The 21237-nt window shown below is 48.1% G+C and overlaps 1 protein-coding gene and 1 pseudogene across 2 annotated transcripts in view; one reads left to right on the top strand and one right to left on the bottom strand.

Moving 5' to 3' along the window:
• LOC137142524 (zinc finger protein 850-like) overlaps positions 1-21237 on the top strand; it is a 95664-nt gene that overhangs the window by 36704 nt on the left and 37723 nt on the right. The window lies entirely within an intron of this gene.
• The window catches only part of LOC137142523 (zinc finger protein 850-like), a 40840-nt pseudogene continuing 25099 nt past the window's right edge, over positions 5497-21237 (bottom strand).

Genomic DNA, 21237 nt, shown 5'->3' with positions numbered 1-21237 from the left:
GTCACTAAATGAAATTAATAGGAAGCAGATTTCAAAAGAAAAAAAGGAGGCGTTTCTTCACACAAAACACAGTTAAGCTGTGAAACTCCTTGCCAGAGGATGTTGTGAAGGCCAAAAATATAATGGGGTTCAAAAAAGAACTAGATAAGTTCATGGAGGATAGGTCCATCGATGACTATCAGCCAGGACAGGCAGGGATTGCTGTTTGCCAGAGGCTGTGAATGGCTGACAGGATGGATCACTTGATGATTACCTGCTCTATTCATTCCTTCTGAAGCACCTGGCATTTGCCATTGTCAGAAGACAGAATACTGGACTAGATGGCCATTGGTCTCACTCACTAGGGCTATTTTTATGTTCTATGAGAGCTTCTCCCATTGGCATAACTACACCATCTACCCGAATAGCAAGAAGCTCTCCCGTCCACATAGCGCTGTTAACACGGGGAGTTAGCTTGGTATAACTATGTGGCTGGGGGTATGGATTTTTCACACCTGTGAGCGATGTACTTATACCGATATCGCTCGATAGTGGAGACCTGGCCTACGCATTAGGTGAAGGAAGCAGAGGATACCAGGAGCTCTCTGCAGGGGTAGGCTCCCTGAACTGCTGTGAGACTGCGCTGAAGAATGACGGACCATGTTGCGAGCCAAGGACTGAGACGGGACTAGCACACTCGGTGCATGTTGTGCTCACACTGAGGTGAAGAGTTTAGAATAGGCCTGCTAGCTGCATGCTAGGGCGATATGGTGCTGAGACGGTGGGAGGTAAGAATAAGTGAGCAGGCGCATCGGCCCAGATGCACCAAGGCAGGGCCTCCTGGCTTCCATGGAGTTAGGCGCTCAAACGTCTCTCAAGCCCAGGGCCCCAGACAGAGAGCCAGGGAGCGAAGCAGGCTCCCCTCTAACAGCTGGGCAGGACAAGGGGGCAGTTCAAGGGGCAGAGAAGGGAGAAAACGGGAGGGAAGGGGATCCCCAGCTGATGCCTCTGTCTGTGGAGCTCAGTGACCTGGGGGCAGCTCCTCTGCTTCACGGCAGCTGCTCCCTTCCCGCTGCCCGGAACTCACAGCCTGGGACACAGCCCCAGCCAGTTCCCAGTGGGGCAGGGATCACACTCACCCCACAACCATCCCTGACGGGGCGCAGCCAGCCAGCTCGGGGTAGCAGCATGAGCCCTAGGACAGCCGCTGCCTGGTGGGGGAAGGGAGGGGCTGGCACCCAGAGCCCTGCCAGACTGGGAACAGCAGCAACCACTCGGGTGAAGCATCATCCCAGAGTGACACTTCTTCAGCATCTCCCCCCACTGTGCCTGGACCGTTGCTGCTTCCCAGCCTGCAGCTAGAGACCCTGTAGGGACAGGGAGAGGAGAGGATAACACAAGCCCAGACAATATACCTCACTGGCTGTAACTCTCAGGGAGGCAGAACCAAGGTAATGGAACTGCTGAGAAGTTTCCCCGGTATTGCCAACCCCAAATGTTCAAACATCATGAGTCAGGTTCCCCAAAAATCATGCGATTGACTTTAAAATCCCAAGACTATGTACAAATAATAGCGCTGGGGTTTTTTGTATTTGCCTTCTGCTTTTGGAGCCTGTAGGTGCAATGGGGTCACATTTTGAAGCTTTCTCCACTGCCCCACGGACTAGAAACTTACTTTCTCTTGAAGAATGAAGGCTGAAATCATCACATTTCCACTTGACTCCAGGAGCTGGGGCTTTAAGGAAAACAAATTTTATCCTGAGACTCATGACAAAATTATTAGAGTTGGCACCTACCTTCAGTAGGTGAAGGGCTCCCCTTCGGTCTGTATTTATCCTGTATTCCTGTCTGTGTGTTACATTCAGGCAGTAGCCTAGTATTGTCCTGAGTACAGAGGTAAGGAGCTGGGATCACCCTGAGAGCTAGTTCCCACTGCCCCTGTTTCTCTCGGAGTGAAACCCACCAACAGCCAATACAATATCCATAGGAGGGCACAAAGGAGGGATGTACAGCAAGACCCTGCAGTGCAGCTTCTTCCCTGAGCACCACGACAGGGTCTCCAGTGACCACGAGCTGCAGCGGGGCTGCAGCCAGCACTCCTGCCCAGCATCAGTGCTAATAGTGACTGCCCGCCGAGGGGGGGGGCGCTGAAAGTCCAGGTTTTCGCCCTGGGGTATGGGGTGGATTTCACCTCCCCCACCTCTTGTGGTGCCCAACACAGAGCCCAGTGACTTCAGATCCATAGTGAGAATTTAAGTCTCTGTCCCCTGGGATTAAGCTCCACTCCTGCCCCTCGGAAAAGGGTGATTAACACCCACCTGCCCCATACGGGGTCAGTCGGAAGAACGAGCAGCCTTACAAAGCCAGGAATCTGACAGGAAGGTGCCTGACTCCCACGGACTTTCACAATCTCTCTGGAACTGGTTGATCTTTCCATGGTGCTAAAATGATTTTTATTGCTACAAACTAGGAATACAGATGGAGCTGGAAAGTCTGTCTGGTTAATTCTAATGCGACAAGAGTGAACAGATGTATATACATTGCTTACAGAGGGGATCACCGCACAGCTAGGCCAACATCCTCTGTGAACACAGCAGGATCTACCATGACACTATGTAGGCTTCATTCTCCTGCTCATGAAAGATGTTCTGACCAGTGCAGGGCAGAGACAAGGAGCAAGGTTCCCTGAAATTTTAACCTTTAACCATTTATTAATACTTTGTGAGGCCAAAATTGATACCTCTGAAATATTGCACAGGCTTTTCTCCCCCGAGACAACGCTCAGGCATGTTAGGAAGAATGACCCCACTGCTTTCCTCCATCTCTTTGGACTTTAAAAAAAAAAAAAAAAGACAAATGAGTCTTACATCCAGACTGTACAAAACTTTATAAATGTTCAAGGCAGGTCAAAGGCCTGATGATTAACAGTGTTTTGGGGAAGGACTCCTGCAATCTTCTATGATTGCCCTGATGGTAGTTGTCAAAACTAAGGCCACTACTTATGCATGAGCATGTCCACACATGGTTTTAAAGCACTGTAAAGTAAATTCCTTAACTTCACACCTTAGGTACCACACCATGTACAGCAGCCTTTAATAAATAAAGGGAAGATTATACGGGAAATTGGCGGTCAGGGCTTCCTTAATTTCTTTAGTTTAAAATAATTTAATTGGTTTCACATGACACCCACACCTATGGGGGCTGCAGACATTCAGATGCAAATAACTCAGATGGTGAAGGAGCAGTGATAGCCACACAGTAATTATCAAAATTGTCAAGCCATGAAAAAAAACGGTGCATTTAACATCTGAGTCAGCTTCGGTGTTTGGTTCCTCAATGCTGATAAAATGTGAGTTTTTACCACACAATAAGCTACATGCATTAGCTATCCCAGCATTAAAAACATAGTGGAGGCAAAGCACTTTAATTTCACCAAAAGACAAACTAGGTGAGGTCAGAATTAGGTTAAAAAATGTTTCATTTGGATTGTAACCTTGTCAGAATGAAGAACATGACCGCACTGTGTCATAATAAAATATGCAGCATGTATAAAAGGTTACAGGATTAAAATACGCAATTACAAGTATAAACAATCCAGTAAAAAACAAACAAACAGCCTTTATGTCTGCACCAAACGAAGTCATGGAAGAGTTAAGTGTGTTCTTCAGTGTTTGCAGGACGGGGGATTCCTTAAAGATTTTAAATACAATTTCAGTTACAAAGTAGGGAGGCAAATGTTACTGGAAGTCCAAAATGGTGTTGAACAACACAGGAATGTACAATCATTTTAGACACATCGAGTCTTTGGCAGAGATAACAGCAGTGCCCTCTAAAGGTTAAGAAATAAACAGGTACAGAACAAGAATCAAAATTTTATTTAGGAGCTGTACAGCTTTTCTATTTTTCTAAAAAAAGTCATGACTTGTGGATGCACAAAGTTTCAGGAGTGGGGAGTGTTAAAAAATTGTGTGGTTGTGAAACTATCCTGGGGGCTGGATATCTATGTTTAGCAAAATTTACAGTAGAAATTTGCCTTTGAGAAAGATTTCCTACAGTATAGTCCAGCGCCCTTAGGGTAGCAGTTTTTAAGGTACTTAGTGAGATTTTCAGAAGCGTCTAGGTACATTCAACCTTTAGAAATCTGTCCTATGGTGAATATTTGAGAATGAAGTTCTATTCCTAGTGGTGATATGTGATAAAGCATTAGTCTGCTGGATCAAGAGACAAAATAGCAGTTGATCAAGGATTGGTGGATTAAAGGAAACTTGCGAAGTATCAAAACCAACACAGGTAATCTGTCATGCCTGATGTCATATAAAGTCAAAGAATGACACTGTGTATAAAAAAGAATTACAACTAAAAACAGATGTTACGATGGAAACAGAAAGTGCTGTACAGGGTGAGAGGTGATTGCTGAAACTACTAGCAATGGTTAATTCCTGTTGTCAGTTCGCTTCTCTGTTTGTTCTCTTCACAAGCTGTCCTAGCTCTGCATAGGTGGCTGAGCCAGCAGACCTCAACAGTACTACGCAGAAAGACCACAGACGCGGTTCAGTGGTAAAAGCGCTTAGCCAGGTTTATTCTCAACGAAGCAGGGTACTAGCACCCCAGAGACTCTACAGGAATCCTAACACTTCTCATCATGATGGACCAGCTCACTCAGCAACACGACTTTCTGCTGCCACAAAGCCAGAGGTGCCCCAACATTAATAGACTACGACGAACAAACTGCGATAAACAATTTACTTAATACCTTGCGTGTTTCATGACAAGTTTGTTACCTACAGTCCCAGAGCAGGAATCCAAGGTGCTGAGGGATGCAGTGTGCGCTGAGTGGGACACAGAGAGTCTGACAGTAGATGGGGAGAGGGTGACCAGCTGGGCTGTCACGTTCCTCATCTCCCTCTGGCCTCAGTGATGGGGTCAGCCTGGCTTTGAGGCTGGCCCAGGCCTGTTGACTTCCCCAGCTTCATTCTTGCTTCTGCCCAACCTCGTCCTCTCAGCAATTGGAAGATGCTTCCCCCTCCCCTCATCATTCCTCTGCAGGCATCATTTTTAGCCTTTTAGATTTCAGGGATGTCTTCACCCATCACTAACAGGGCAACTCCTGTCTCTCTGGCATGGGTGCAGCCAAGTTCACAGTTTAGTCTCAGCTGTCTGGCTCTCAAAAGATAAATCTGCTGTTTCCCAGCTCTGTTCCCGTCACCTCCCACCCTCTCCCCCTCCTGACTGTATCTCACATCTCTGAAGGGATCAGGCAGAAACTCCAGACCCGGTTCAGTCTTGGCCTCTCAGACTGTGAATCTTGCACTCAGAGATATGGATCATTTTCATTGTTCAAACAACATAACATCTCATAATAAAGGGTAAAGAAAGGTTAAAATAAAATAAAAAGGACTGTCCTGGCAAATGATAATTTCTCTCATTAAGCCCTCATTAAAGCTGTGCTACATCCTCTCAAACTAAGCAATATCAAAGTACGTGACCAAAAAGCTTTTAGGAAGAGAGAAACAACAATTCTATAAAACATGTTCAGGTTTATAAATGAAATACCAAAAAATCATTATTCCTAAAAGAAGGAAAATACATGCATCCATTTTCTTCTAAACTGGATAAACCTGGTGTACTCAGCACCTCATTACTGTGTTTCTGTGTCATTCACAAAAGTTTTGCATCCTCATAATGGAAGAGGGAAACAAAAAAACAAACCAAAGTCAAAATCTGCCCATCTCCCAATGTTCTGGACTTGGCTGGAAAAAGCCCAGAAGCCACTTTACCAATAGATGGAAACAGGGATTTAAGCTGAGAAAGCTCAAACGGAGCATTGTGGTTCATTTGAATTCCCTCTAAAGATCTGAGACACTGTCATCTCTAGCCCACAAGAGTCTGATTCAGGATCAAAGACATCAAAGTGTGATTCCTAAGCATGGAGAGCAAAGACCATTGTGGCAAGTGCCATGCTGGGAGCTGGAGGGTAGAAAGGGGAGAGGATAAACTCTCCAAGGCTGGGACAGAGGCTGCTGTGTCGGGGTGGAGCATGACAGTGAAGGGGGAGGAGAGAATCCCTCCAACTCACCCCATCACCCACAAATAACACAGAACCCACAACACCACAATTTACTATCCGTGCTCCAGCGCTTTTAGAAACTATTTAATTCTGGTCTCTAAGGGAATCAATGTACAAAAAAAATGTTTTTTGGCATAACCTGGAGTAATGTGAGACTGTCCGGGAATGAGACAATCTCTCCCCAAAGGGGGAACTCAGTGACTCTGACAATCACTCTGCTAATGGGGGGATCAGAATATATAAAATGGTTGGGGTCAGTCTAGACTAGGAAAGGTGGGGGAGGGGCAGAGGGGAATTGCTAGCTGAACCCAACCACTTTTTCCACCATAGACAGACCATCAGAGGCTCATGCTGTGGACGTAGAGGTGGGATCCCAGGGCCTTTGGGCTTCCCACAAAAGCCCTGTGGAAATCAGCCCCTCTCCATGGTGCTTTATGAATGCAGAGGGGGGCAGGGAAAAGAGGCAGCACCTCCCTTCCTCGTACTCTTCTAACTTAGCCCATGATCCCTAACATTTGATATCCCCAGCACCTGCTGCCTCCTACAGCCACCACACCCACCATTCAATCCCCCCGTTTCGTCCTGGAAACCCAGCCCTCCTGGTCCCTTCACATTTGATCCCCTGGAACCAGCATTTTAGGGGATTTAGGGAGGGGAAGAGATGCCAGCCACCAGGGACACCCACCCTGCAGGGACCAGCACCAGGTATGTGGGGGAGCCCAGCCTGGGGCTAGTGAAAAATGGGATTTCTCCTCCTGAGCCTGGGGTTTGCTTAGACCAGAGGTCCTCAAACTGTGGGGAGCACCCCCCATGGGTGGCACAGAGGCATGTTTTTGGGGGCCCCTGACAGGAGCACCCAGCTCCCACTGCACCCTTGAACCTTGGTTACTGAAGCCCTGCTCCCAGCCTCGGCCCCTAGACCCGACTAGAGCCCCTCGACCATGGCCCCACTTCCAATTGAAGCGCCTTCCCTGGCGTGGCTTCCTCCTACCCCGGAGAACAGTGGTAAAGTGGGGCGCAGGTTGCAAAAATTGGGGGACCACAGCCTTGGACCAAGCAAAGCCAGAGGCTCACAGCTCAGCTCAGGTCAGCTGCTGCTGGAACCTGCCCCCAGACATGGACAGTTGGGAGCCAAATGCCACGGATGTGTGTGGGAATAAGGAAATGGAGGTTGTACTAGGGGCAGTCCCAGGCAGGGCATGGAGAGAATTTCTCCCCTGTCTGGAGGAGTCTCTGATCTCCAGTGTAGCGTTAGCTCCAATTGAACCATTTTCCATGGTAGGGACATCTCAGAGGGCTCTTCCTGTGTGGATTTGCTGATGCTTGATGCTGTGGGAGCACCAAATGAACCTTCCCCCACATTCTTCTTTCTGTGAATTCTCTGATGTGGAATACTGTGTGAGTTCAGACTCATATTTTCCTGCAGTTATTGAAGCTTTTCCCACAATCCAAACATTTAGGGGATCTCTCTCTTGTGTGAATTGTCTGATGTGGAGCAAGGAGTGATCTTCCAATAAATCTTTTTCCACAGCCAAGGCATTTACAGATTCTGTCCCATATGGAAGGTTAAGGAAGGTCTGAGCTGGGCCTGAAAATTTCCCAGCATCCAAGCATTTATGGGGTTTCTCTCGTGTGGGTTCTCTGATGTTTTGAGCTCTGACCGACGGTTTTTCCACACTCAAGGCATTTTTATCGTCTCTCTCCCATGTGCACTCTCCGATGGCTAATAAGATTTGAGCTGTGTTTGTAGCTTTTTCCACAGTCTAAGCATTTATAGGGTCTTTCTCCCGTGTGCATTCTCCCATGGTTAATAAGGTATGAGCGCTGACTGAAGCTTTTCCCACAGTCCAAACATTCATAGGGTCTCTCTCCTGTGTGGATTCTACTGTGGCTCTTCAGGACTGAGCGCCAACGGAAGCTTTTCCCACACTCTAAGCATTTATGGGATCTTTCCCCCATGTGCACTCTCCCATGGTTAATAAGGTCTGACTGCTGACTGAAGCTTTTGCTACAGTCCAAGCATTTATATGGTCTCTCTTCTGTGTGCAGTCTCCGATGTTTAACAAGATCTGAGTTGTGTTTGTAGCTTTTTCCACAATCGAAACATTTATACGGTCTCTCTTCTGTATGTAGTCGCCAATGTCTAACAAGATTTGAGCGGAGTTGGTAGCTTTTTCCACAATGTAAACATTTATAAGGTCTTTCCCCCGTGTGGATTCTCCCATGGTTGTTAAGGCCTGAGCGCCAACTGAAGCTTTTCCCACAGTCCAAGCATTTATAGGGTCTTTCCCCTGTGTGCATTCTCCGATGGGTAATAAGACCTGAGCTCCGTGTGAAGCTTTTTCCACAGTCCAAGCATGTATAGGGTCTCTCCCCTGTGTGCACTCTCCCATGCTTAATAAGGTCTGAGCACTGATTGAAGCTTTTGCCACAGTCCAAGCATTTATAGGGTTTCTCTTCCATGTGATTTCTCTGATGTACAATAAGGGTTGATGGTGCAATGAAACTTTTCCCACACTCAAGGCATTTATAGGGTCTCTCTCCTGTGTGGATTCTCCTATGGATAATAAGACCTGAACGCCGACTGAAGCTTTTCCCGCAGTCAAAACATTCATAGGGTCTCTCTCCCATGTGGATTCTCCTATGGTTAATAAGGCCTGAGTGCTGACTGAAGCTTTTCCCGCATTCCAAGCATTTATAGGATTTCTTTTCCTTGTGATTTGTCTTCTGGGCAGTGGTTCCCTGAGAATCCTTGCCTCCTCCCACACAATCAATAAATTCATCAATATTATTCCTTAGATGGTTTCCCAGTTTCCTCTCTGACCTGTGCCAATTACTCCAGGCTTTTCTCTCTTCCAAGTTCTGGGAAAAAGTCTCTTCTGCTTCTCTCAAATAGGTCTCCTGCAATTCCACTTGCTCCGGACCTTCCTGCTGTGGATTCCCCTCCTCGGTCCCACTCATGGTTTCATTGCCTGCTGAGGGAGAGAGAGAATTCAGGCAGGAGTCACTGCCTGGGCTGGTACAAAGGAAAGAAAGGGGAACAGCAAAGAGGGAAAACACGATGAAATTACTGCTGGGGACACTGAGAACCTGGATTCTGCCTCCACATCCCGTCCAAACTCTGAACAGGAAGTGAAGTTGGGAAGAAAACTCCTGACAGCTAACAGGGTGGGTGGGAAGCCATGAGCAATATCCGCTATGATGATGCGACACCTCCTGGCCAGAGCCTGACCTGGGTGAGATGAGGCAGAACTGAGGGTGCTCATATCACATTTTTGAGATTTTCAGCTTTTTACTTCATCGGCCATATAGTTCCTGTGTCAGTGTCACTGACTCCTCACCTGGGCGGGTGCCTCTTTCCTCAGAGGCCTGCAGATCCGGAACCCACGGCTCTTCCCCTCCTTCCAGCCGGGCGATCAGGTCCGGTTTGGGAATGGAGAGTCCTGCTGAGGGGGTGAAATCAGGCATGATCAGACTGCACTGAGGAATGGTGGAGTATTTGTCACAAAGGCACATCTTGTGTTTAAACTGACCCCGTGATTTTCTGGGGGGTTGTGGGATCTGAATGGATGGGAATGTGGTCACTGAGCTGCTCTGGCAGAGGTAGATGTCTGGAGGAGGGTGGAGATGTCACACCCTCACGAGGAGTTTTCAGGATCTGTGCGCTCCGGGGGACTGGCTGAGGCACACACAGCTCCAGTGTTCAACCCCTGCCTCTGTCTAAATCTTCAAAGCCCTCCACACAGATGGCGCTAGTCTCAGGAAAAAAAGGGAACAGAGATCCTGTGTGTGAGTGAGAATTAATGTAGATAGGATAATACGCTACTTGTGCCCCTGTGTAGGTTGGAGGGATGAAGAAGAATTAGCATGTCCATTAGGTCAATGACTCCCCTATCCTGTTGGAGGGGGTTCGAAGGTGAACGGCTCTCCCTCACTGGAGCTGTGGACTAGGTGACCCATTCCCCTCTCATCTAACTGACCAGGGAAGAACCTGACCAGATGGAAAAATGCAGGCCCCGTGCCTTCAGATAGCTGACGGGAAACAAATCCTTACCCAGCGAAGTCACAGTCTCATAATTCTCCCGCATGACGTCCCGGTAGAGCGCTCTCTGGCCGTGGTCCAGCAGAGCCCCCTGCCCCTTGGTGAAATACACAGCCACATCCTCAAACGTCACCGGCATCTGAAACAACAGGCGCTCCCCACTCAGTACCTGCTGCCCCAGCCACAATCCCACTGTCCATGGGGGAAGAAGCACAAAAACAGGACAGCTCTGGGAGGGCCAGAGGAGCAGAATCCCACCCCCACCCTGCTCAGAGTAGCAACACAGAGATGGTGAGGGCTTCTTGTCCCTTCCAGCAGACGGAGGAGGGCAGGGTCTTCTCATTTATCACATACCTACTAGGCACAGGCTGGGTATTGCAAGCAGAGCGAACGCACGGGGACAGGAATCCCAGCACCTTTCTTTTGTTTCTTGCCACTGTGACATTCCCCTGGTGCAATCTAGACTGGTGAAGTGTTGTCCCACCCCAATCCCCCACTCCTGGAGCCCATCACAGCTTTTTTGTGAGAACCCCCACTTCTGAGCAGTTCACACACAGCCTTTAGGATGCAAGTGGCTCCTAACCAAGTGAGAGAGTGCGTCCAGCCACCCACTCTTCGGATTATACAACAGAATGTCTCCAGCCACTACGCTCAGTCCCAGATGTAATCCCAGGAACTTCCATCTCACAGTGTTCAGTGATGCCCATTGAACAATTCAAGCTCATACGTTTTCATCAGTTTAAACACAGGAATTGATATGCACCAGCCTTGTTACTTCAAATGGAGTCTCCAACACACCTTAAACCAAATGCACTGCTTCAGGTCAAATAAACACACATTTATTTACTATAGAAGAATTGCCAGTGACTATAAATCAGAGGATAGCAAGATATATTTGGTCAAAATAAACAAGAGCAAAACACATTCTATACTAAGCTTAAAACTTTCAGCAACCTACAAATGTAGGTGTTTCCCTTCAGCCAGGCTCTCCCCTTTGGTTACCACTTCAGTTGCTTGGAGGTGTTTGTAAATGGATGGAGGTGGAAGAGAGCGAGCATGACAAAATGTCTCCTTTTTTTAAAATGTTCCTTCTCCCCTCTGGGGCGTTTCCCCCACTCCCCAGGGTCAGGTGAGAAACAGTGTCCTTACATGGACTCATCCATGTCCTGAGTCAGTGAGCATTACCTCCCCATCATTACAAGCTGCCCCAGGGAAGGGATGGCTAATTTGAGCGGATCCCCCTTCGATAGCCAGGCCAGTGCTTTGTTCCTGGAAGGCTGAGCTGGGTTTGTTCTATACACGTCTTAATGAGGTGCTATCTGCCCCTTTGATCCTGGAGAGGTTTGCCTGGATCTGTTTTAGGCCATGAGGACACATCTTTGGGAATATTACATAGCGGCGCCTCATAACCGTACACATGACACTGCAACAGACATATCACTATAACAATAATGCTCAGTGCATCAGGAGCATTACAAAAACATCTTACATGACATACTTTGCATTAAACAATACACAACTACACTACAAGGGTGAAGATGGGGGTGCAGTGCGTCACAGCCACAGTCTCTGCCTAGGGGGTTCGAGCTCCAGCACACTGGTCTGTTTTCCTAGTCCTCTCTCTCTCTCTCACACACACACACACCCCACCCCCATGGGCCTGTTCATAAATCAGGCCCTATCCTAAGCATGACCCAGCAGGTTTCTCACAGCCTGACCCCTTCCCTGCCTCATCCTTTGTATTTCCTCTCCCGCTCCTCCCACAAAAGCCCTCCCCAGCAGCTCCCACAAAAACTCCCCTACCTGAGCTGGATCCACCACAGCCATTTCCCTTCCCCGTGCCCTGGAAAGATGCGATTATCTGGAGCAACACGTGGTCGTTAATCTGCAGCCTGTCCGGGTGAGAAGGGCAATTGGGAGGTTTCTGAATTAGCATTAGTCCATTCCACACCCCGATTTCCCCTGAGGCTTTTTCCCTGCAGACAGACACCCTAGATTCTGCCATGCTGGGAAACCCTTAGTTACGTTATTACAACACACACCTGACCTCCCACCGGGACTAAACCCAGGAGACACTTTTCAACCCTCCCAAGAACAGTCTCTGAGCCAAACGCTAGAAGAGCAGAAGTAAAGGAGCCACTTTGAGAGATTCCCACTGACACCGTCCCCGAGGACGGCACGTTCCCCCAGCAGCACAGGGACTAAGCAGAGGCAGGAACTGGTTTTTCCTCTGTCTGTTTCTCACCTTCTTCCCATGAAAGTCAATGTGCCCTGGGAATGCTGCAGGAAATGGAGCTGGGCAGCTTGGGGAACTGGGAATGTCCCTCCCCACTTATTGCTTCTGCTGCCCCTTCCAGCCCCTATCCACTCTCCCTTCTGCATGGAAGAACTGGTTACTGTCCTGCCATTCCTGTGGGCATTTCCTCTCCAATAGCTATAGCCACTGCTAACAGGAGTGTGAGCTGGGTCCATCGAAGCAGCAACTCTGGGATTCCCAGGCACACGGGGAGCAGAGATGGGGTGAGAAGAGGCAGATTCTCCAGAGTAACTTTCCTGCGAATCTCTAGCACTTTCCCCCAGTTCCCTCTTATCACCTGGAGTCTCCGCCTCAGGAGCTGATACTGGCAGAGCCCAGGGCTGCACTAGAGCTGGTTCCAGTCACAGGAGAAAGTCCCCCCTTGGCTGGGCACAGAGGGGCTTTAATGAGGGTCTGTCCCAGCACAGACCCCGCTTGGCAGCAGCCACTGCTCAGCCCGGACTCCCAGATCACAGTGGAGGGAGCAGCATCTGCCCCAGGAAGCCCAGCTACCTCTAGGGCTCTAGTATGCTGAGCACAGAGACTGACACCAGCCTCCCCTGCCGTAGCAATTCCCAGAGCCCTCTGCTGGGGGCACCTAGTGACCAACCCTCCCCATGCTGCCCCTGCCGCCCCCAGGGACACTCAGGCCAATGCTGATCTCATTTGCCCATCTGGACTCACGCTGAAACCAGAGAACCAGTTCAAACGGGTATTTTCTACTGAAACAGGAAGTGAACCTGAACCATAACTGAACTGGGAGTAAAAGGGGGGCAGGGACCAGTTAAAGATTCTGCATTTTTAAGCTCAATTAAAAAAAACCCCCAAAACTACAGTGATCTTATTTTCATTTTAAGAGAAAACAACAAAACAGCCAATGGGCTGGTGCTGGCTCCCAGAATAGCCTGGCCCAGAGCAGGGAGAAGGGAATGAGAATAGAAGGGGCCAGCCCACAAGTGCAGAGAAGGAGAGGGGAGGCTTGGCAGCTGCCTGCACACCATGGGAGGCGAAAGGGGGCGCAGAGGTAGGTGAGCCATCTCTGAGATGTCCCCTGGGGAGAGAAGAGCTGGGATGCTCCCTTGGCCCTGAAATTCATAAAAACTCTTGAAGCCCAAGGACAGAGGTAAAGGCTGCGCAACTCCTCTGCCCCTTAGACAGATCTCTGCTCACCATCCCCAATGCCTGGGACACCCCTTCCCTCCAGCTGCCCCACTTGAGGCAGGGGTCATGCTCCAAACTCCCTTCCTCACTGAAGCCAGCTGCAGGACGCACTCCCACACCACTCAGGGCATTGTCTGGCACTGTCTGATACTCACCTCCGACCCCCCACCCCACTCCCAGAGTTGGTCTTTCTCTTCACCCATCCTGGCTGGCTACAGCAGACTCAGATTCAGAGCCAAGTTCTGCATGGGAGGCAGGCCAGTCTGCCTGCAGCACAGTGTGTTCCTGGTGGCGCTGCTGGCCCAGCCCTGCTGCTGCAGTGAGCAGGGAGCACAGAGCTGGGCCCTGAATGTGTCTGAGTGACTCTTGGAGCTCAGGGATTTCTGCCAGGATGTGTCCACCTCAAGGCATGAGCTTCACCTGACAGAAGCAGAATGGAGGGCCGCTGAAGCTTTAAAGTGTCAAAATGGCACTGAAGTCTGATAAAGTGAGGACAAAGATTCCTCAGTACGAACAACTGATCAATGGTGACTCTATCGTGCTTGGTTAAAATGCCATCTGGAAATATCTAATGTCTCATCTCCCTTTACTGAATCCTTACTAGCTGCAATGAAAAAATGAGAAAAAAAAACCTGTTGGAACTGATATCTTTCTCTCAGATATATATCTCTTGATCCTAGTTATCTATTCCCATTGTTAGAGAAGGACAAAGCCAAGGCAAAATTTCAAAATGAAGATGGAAATGCCTGTGCTCATTTCACCAAAACGTGGATGAAGATTTGGAAGGGACCTCAGTCATCTAGTCCAACCCCAAAGCAGGACTAACCTCTGCTATATCATCCCAGTCAGAAGTCAGAAATAATGATGTCATCGAATCAATATCAGACGTGTCTGAAATTGAAAAATGAATTGGAACTTCTTCTGAAAGTTTGAGAAATCTCTAAAAAGAAAGCAATATCTGGATGAAAGAAAGCCCAAAAAAAGGATTGGGCTAATTCTTGATTCATTTGCAGATTAGATGCCTCTCAATAAGTAAGAAAACATGTCAAACTACTGGGAACATCAGAGAAATGTCATACCCAAGCTGTATCAACTAGCAAAAAATGTACTGGCAATTCCAGCAACATAAGTGAGCGTTGAAAGAAAATTTCCATGCCTCAAATATATTGTTTCACTGCAGAGGTCCAAAATGACAAAGCAAATATTTAAGGTTGTTACTTTAGGTTGTTCAACAAACTGTTCCAAAAAAAAAATAATTGTGTTTATTTGACAACACAAAAACACTAAGAAATTTTATGTTAAGTTGAAGTTAAAAATAGTCAAAAATCAGAACAGTTCCCATTTTAAGTTGCAGCTCTCTTTTTTGAACTAACCTCCACTCACATTGACATAGGAATTAATCCGGTAACTGGATTTTTATTGTTGTTTCTTTAGGTGTCTTGAACCATAAATAAAACGCGACATATTGAAAGCAACTGAACCCAAACCTGAACCGAACCAAAGTAAATACCAGGTGTACGGGCACCTTGTCTGCTGCTGCCAGCAGTGACTCTGGTTTGACACAGAATCCAGCACAGAAATCAGAGCAAGACCCATCTCAGTCCTGTCAAATGCAAGCATTTAACATTCAAAAGTCAGACCCCCAAAATAATGAGACTGGCTTTTAAAAACATTAAAGACTAAACTGGGAGCAGGGGTTGTGTGTCGGGGGGATATTTACCGTGTAAATTCTGATGCCTTAGGGGGGAGTCTCCTTCCCCGCGTCATGCCTGTTTGACAATTTCTATGGAAAAAGATTCCCCAGACACCCACTCACTGCAAACGACGGGCGCTGGCACCCAGCTGTCCTCTGCACGACGCAGGGCACCGCAGCCAGCCCAGCTGGGAGCAGCCTGGGGCATCCCCCTGCCCTGCACACAGGCTGCACCGGGCGCATCGCTCCCTGGCGGGGCGGGCAGGTCTCACCTTCTCTCCACGTGGGGCCTCCCTGGAGCAGGCTCTGGGTCCCGGTGATCGGGACAAGCCGGGCTCTGCACCGGGCGAGTCTCTCGGGGAGCAGCTGGAATGTTCCTGCCTCGCTAGGAAACCTCCCGTCCGCAGCCAGGCTCCGGGGTCCCGAGCGGCAGCAGCCGAAGCCCTGGGATCTCGCAAGGAACATGGGGCGGATTGCACCGGAACAAAGAGTCACTGCAGCGACAGCAGCACACACACAATTCACTTCACTTCCTGTTCCTGAGCCCGGATCGCTCCGCCAGCGTCTCCTGGGTCCTAGCGAGATGGGTGCGCTGGGTCTGCCCTGGTTTGTCTGTATCTGTCATTTGTTATTCTGATTTATTTGATTCTTAACCCCCCAGCATGTGATGTCTGCGTAACATTGTCTGATTTTGTGTGGTCTGCTTGGGCAGCTTTGAGAAATTGTGAAGTTGTGTGATTGTGTATTGTAATTGTGGTGAAATGTGCAGTGTATGGTAACACAGTCACACTGTCAGTCCTCTCCCTCTTTGTGTTTTCAAGGTTTCTTTCTTTATGACAATAATAATTAATTCATTAATAGACCTTGCGCTGTGGCGACCCTGCCGCAGGGGCCCTCCCTCTGCAAGGAACCACATTCCCTAGGAACAGGCAGTTCCCCTCAGCTTTATGGAGGCATCATGCATTGAAGGCACAGTGTCAATGGGCGAACAGAACACAGACATCCAGACTGGACATCTTAGAGACTTGGGAATGTTCCTGAGAGCGCCCAGTATTAACCAGAACTTGGGGTGATGGGTTCCTGGTTCTAGACAGGCTGCCCAATTCAGAGAGGCAGGGGACGTGTCTCCTGGTGACACTGATTCTGTGTGAGATTCACTTGGCTGAGAGATTGAGCCAGGGAGGTTTGTAAGATGTGGTCTCTTTTCTCCACAGCACGCTGTCTGGCTGCTAGCCCTGGGCCTGAGCTACAAGGTCTGTTCCCCTAGTTCAGGTCAGGAGTTGTCAGTGCTGTGGGCATGGGGACAAAGAAGGTCAGCGCTGGGCGAAATTTCTGGGGGCCTGGGAATTGGCCCCCGGCTTTGGGCATGAATTGTCTTCTGCGGGACCCCTGGTGTGGGCTAAAAAGGCCATGTACTACACAAGGAATAATCATGTGCTGCTTCTTAGCCTTGGAGTTGGGAAGGGGGAGGAGTAAACGCTGAAGTACAGCAAATGACCTGACCAATAGGTACCATAGTAACGGGGTTATAACATGGGCAGCCCATGTCCCCCCTTCTATTCCTTCCCCCACCGTCTGGACAGCGAAGGTAGTAAGAAGTGTGTGATCTCTTCTTTCTCAGACAGCATGCCTATTAGAGAAAGCTCAGGACATCTCCCCCTTGTTCTTCCCTCGCAGTTGGTTCGTTACGGAAATTTGTGGTCATTCCTGCTGTCAAGATTGCCAAATTCATGGCGAAAATGCATATGCCACACAGGTTAAGTGGTAAATAATAAACAGGGGCGGATATAATTATTGTAGGAGAGTAAAGAGTTAAAGCTGGACAAATGGTCAGGCCTAAGCTACAGGGAACAGGGTCATGACATGGGCAAACCTTGTTTCTGTTACTTGGTGTGAATTCTAGCTAGAGTCTGTTATCTCTCTTCTTTTCCTCCCTTCCTAGCCATTTGCACAAGAAGTGAGGCTAACAAATAACTATTCCCTCTCCTGCTCAAGGCCTTTGGTGGGAAAAGAACATTATCTTCTTTCCCTCTCTTGGATATTGTATGCTTTAAAGAATGTTAGTAGGTTTCAAGGTAAGGTGCCTGAGCTCTGTGCAATAATCCTGTAAATAACAAACAGGGGCGGGTATAATTGTATTAATCATGTAGTTCTTAATATTCATTTTATAGGTGTTACTGTAACCAAATAAGGGTCTATGGGGAGTTGTTGGCAATATATCTGTTATGAATAAAAGGATTGTAAAGTAACCCCTTCATTGCTCACCTTGCTGTGTCAAGGTGAAACGAGCAGTCAGTAAAGAGTTCCGTCTGCCTAATCTGCCCCAGAAACAATTTGTTTGGTTATTTCTAACAATTATATGCCTCCTATAGCCATTGATATTCATTTGCTAACTATTTATATCCGAAAAATAGGGGTTTCATGGGGCACTGTAGAAGTGTGTGTATTTACATATTATTTTAGATAAAAAGTTGTAGAGTAGTTAACGCGGGGCTCACTTCGTTGGTCACAAGGCAAAGGGGAACGAGTGGTCTACAGGCTGTAACCGAATAAAAGCTCCTTATCATTCCACCCGGGTCAATCTTTTATCAATCAACCTTGCAACACCAGACAGCGGCAAAAGGGAAAACTTTTGGCTAGGTAGAGGCAGAGAAAAGGAAAGTTCCCCCAGATGGGGAGGAGCTATCTGCAGTGGCTGCAAAAATGAGGGGTGGTGGGGAAACCTAATGGTTTTTTTTTTTCCTCCATCCACCTCAGTAATTGCTTCCCAGAGCTGTGTTCTTACAGGCACAAGGCATCCCAAGGTCTAGACAAGGCAGCTCTTCCCTGTCTGATATGACATTTTGAGCTGAAGATGAAGATATGATTCCATGAAATATTTTATGTACACCACTTCCAAAAATTATAATGGTCAGTGTGTAGATGAATCCCTTATCAGATTTTATATCTGCCTAAAATCTCATAGCAGTCCACAAATTTGTCTTAGCTCGTGTTCGACTGCATGAGTTGGACTGCCTTTTTCTTGTCATCCATTGTAAATGGAGTTTCAAGGCTTTAAATCATTTACTTTTTACCATTTTGAATTTATTACTCTTAGTACTTCATCGTGTACCTGTGTTAAAACTGTCTGGATGGATGTCATAGCAAATCATATTTGAATATATTAATAGTTAGTAGCTTCAGCAATCACCTCAGTGTTTCTACTATAACACTTCTTTTTCATACTGCAACATTATTCTTCAAATCTACATTGCATCAAGGCTGACAGATTTCCTGGGTTGGTGTCAAAACTTCTTCAGTTTCCTTTGATCCTTTGACTCCTTTGCATACTGTTATTTTGCCTCTCTGTCCAGCACCCTAGTGCATTTTCACATGTCATGACTAATGTATAGAATTTGGTTCCCAAATTTTCACTAAAGGCCAGATTTTAGAGGTTGGAAACACCTAGGTGGTTTGAAATTCCACTAGTTGCCAAAATCCCTTTAAAAATCCCAAGGGCACTATACTATCTTGTGTGAAATCCTTCTCAAAAGGCAAATTTCTACTGTTTTTTAAACTAAAGATTGCTATACAACCCCCAGGTAGAATGAGAAAAGTAAGACTTCAAAAATCATGAGTTATGCACACAAAAATCATGAAGATAAATAAAAAACTGAATACATTTTGGTTTATTTTATTTTGCATTTTCATTACTGAGCCTAGAGGGCACATTAGCTTCACATGTCTGCTGTTACCTCTCCCAAAGAATTCTTATACCTAAAACGGTTGTACATTCCTATAATAGTTTGGACTGTAAATTGTGATTCCTCCACCCCCCACAAACACACACCTTTGCAACTGAAAATGTATTAAAAATCCTTATTTCTATAAGTAACCCCATCCTGAGAACACTCAAGTCCACACTATACTCTTCTGTTACTTCATTTGTTGCATACATAGATGTCGATTTTTCTATTGCATTGTTTATCCTTCTAATTGCATATTTTAATTTCATAGCCTTTCATGTATGCTGCATGTTTTCTTATGACACATTTCAGTGACGTTCTTCATTCTGACAAGTTTACTGCTTTGTCCCGCCAACATCAAAGACTTTTTTTTTTAAATGAATGATCCTGTTACTATTTCGCACTAGCACATCATGCTGACACATCCCCTCGATTGTCTTTTTGTGAAACTAAAGTGTGTTGTCTCCACTCTGGTTTTACCGTGGGAATAGCTAATGCTGGTTAGTTACCCCATGGTAAAAACACACATCTTTTTAGCACTGAGGACACAGATGCTGGTTCAGATATTATCCCATTATCCCTTTGCCATCAAAAGTATTTGAATCGGATCATCTGCAGGTTCCCATTTGTGTGGGTGTCATGGAAAACAAGCTAAAATACTTTAAAATATAGATTTAAACAGAGGCTTTCCCCCCCTCAGTTTCCCTTATCCCCTTCCCTTTCCTTACTCAAGGCTTGTCTACATGGTGTGACACAAAAGGTGTGAATTTAAAGGACACCTTCACAGGGCTAATTCCTGTATAGACGCGCTCTCTCAGAAGTAAAGAGGCCTTAGTTCTGATGGGCAGACAGGGCAACCATACAAGATTGCAGGAATCCTTCCCTGAAAGACTCTTAATCACCAGCTCTATGACCTGTCTTGAATATTTTTAAAGTTTCGTATAGTCCAGGTGTTCCCCACATTTGAGTTTTTTAAGCCCAAACAGAAGGAGCAAAGCAGTGACTCACTCACATTAACTGTCCTGAATGTTGCCCTGTGTAGAAAAGTCATTGCAATAATTCACAGCTATCAATTTTGGAATGAAAAAATGTAAATAAATCGATTAAGTTTCAAATTTTCTCCCTGATGCCTGCGTTTTCCCTCATCCACATGACCCCCCTCCTGCCCCATCACACGCCCCTGGTCCCCCCTCAGTGCTCTCTGGCTCTCCGGTCCCCCGGCCTGTGCAGCCCCCGTCTATCCCCCACACGTGTCACTGGTCCCAATGCGGACCAGGCTGGCCACATCCCGCCCTGCAAACACTGGCAGGAGGCAGCCATCTTCCTATCCACAGGGCAGGGAATCGCACCAGCCCAGCCGGGAGCAGCCTGGGCCAAACCTTCCCCCGCAGCCAGGCTGTGACCAGGAGCATCGCTCCGCCGGAGATGGGGGGGTGGGAAAGTCTCTCCTACCTTCCCTCCAAGCGGTGCCTCCCTGGGAGCAGGGATTTCCCCGTTAAGGGGGCCCTGGCCAGGCTGGGGTCTCTGCCCTGGGAGAGGCTCCCGGGGAGCAGCGGGAACGTCACTGCTCCATGATCACTGGCAGCCGCCGCCGGGGCTCGGGGATCTTGCGAGGAGCCTGGGCTCCCCACAGCAGCAAAGGGTTACACGGTAACGTGCAATTCACTTCCGTCCCCGTCCTGCCCCCAGAGCAGATCTGTGTGAGTGCAGCAGAGTGATCCCGGACTATGAGGATTGGGTAGGGAAGTTTCGGGACGACGCCAACCGTGACCCTCGTGGTCCGCCCCTGAATCCCAATCTGGACCAGAGTGGACGAGTACAAATTGACTGTACCGTGCACACAGGTTATTCCAGTATGTTTGGCCCGGGACAGCTGGTCCTGGCCCACCAGCTTCCCTGAGACCAGAGTGACTGCACTCCGCGAGTCCACTAGAGCAGTGGTTACTATGCCGTTCACTTTGACTGGCCAGGTGTACCCATGGGTGGTCTCCGCCACCCCCACCGGGTAGACCAGGCTGCAGAGACCAGCAAACTCACCCATCCCACACTGCATGGGTTCCCTTGCATTTGGGCATTGGGCGGCTAGGTGCCCTAGCTCCCCACAGGTGTAGCACCTGTACCCTGGTCGAGACAGCCCCCTATCCATTGGGCTGCCAGGCCTCAGGCCAGAACCCCCCCTCCTGGGGTCCTCAAACCCCCTTGCGGGTCCAAGCCACTCTCCAGCCCCCCTGCTCTCCATCATGGGCTTGCCCGCTGCTTTGGGACTCCAAGCCC

Source organism: Emydura macquarii, unplaced genomic scaffold, assembly GCF_026122565.2.
Source record: "Emydura macquarii macquarii isolate MOO-44397 ecotype Brisbane River unplaced genomic scaffold, CSIRO-AGI_Emac_v2 contig_3231, whole genome shotgun sequence".
In the NCBI taxonomy this organism is placed as follows: Eukaryota; Metazoa; Chordata; order Testudines; family Chelidae; genus Emydura; species Emydura macquarii.
The sequence above is the reverse complement of the archived record's forward strand: the minus strand, read 5'-3'. Positions and strand labels throughout refer to the sequence as shown.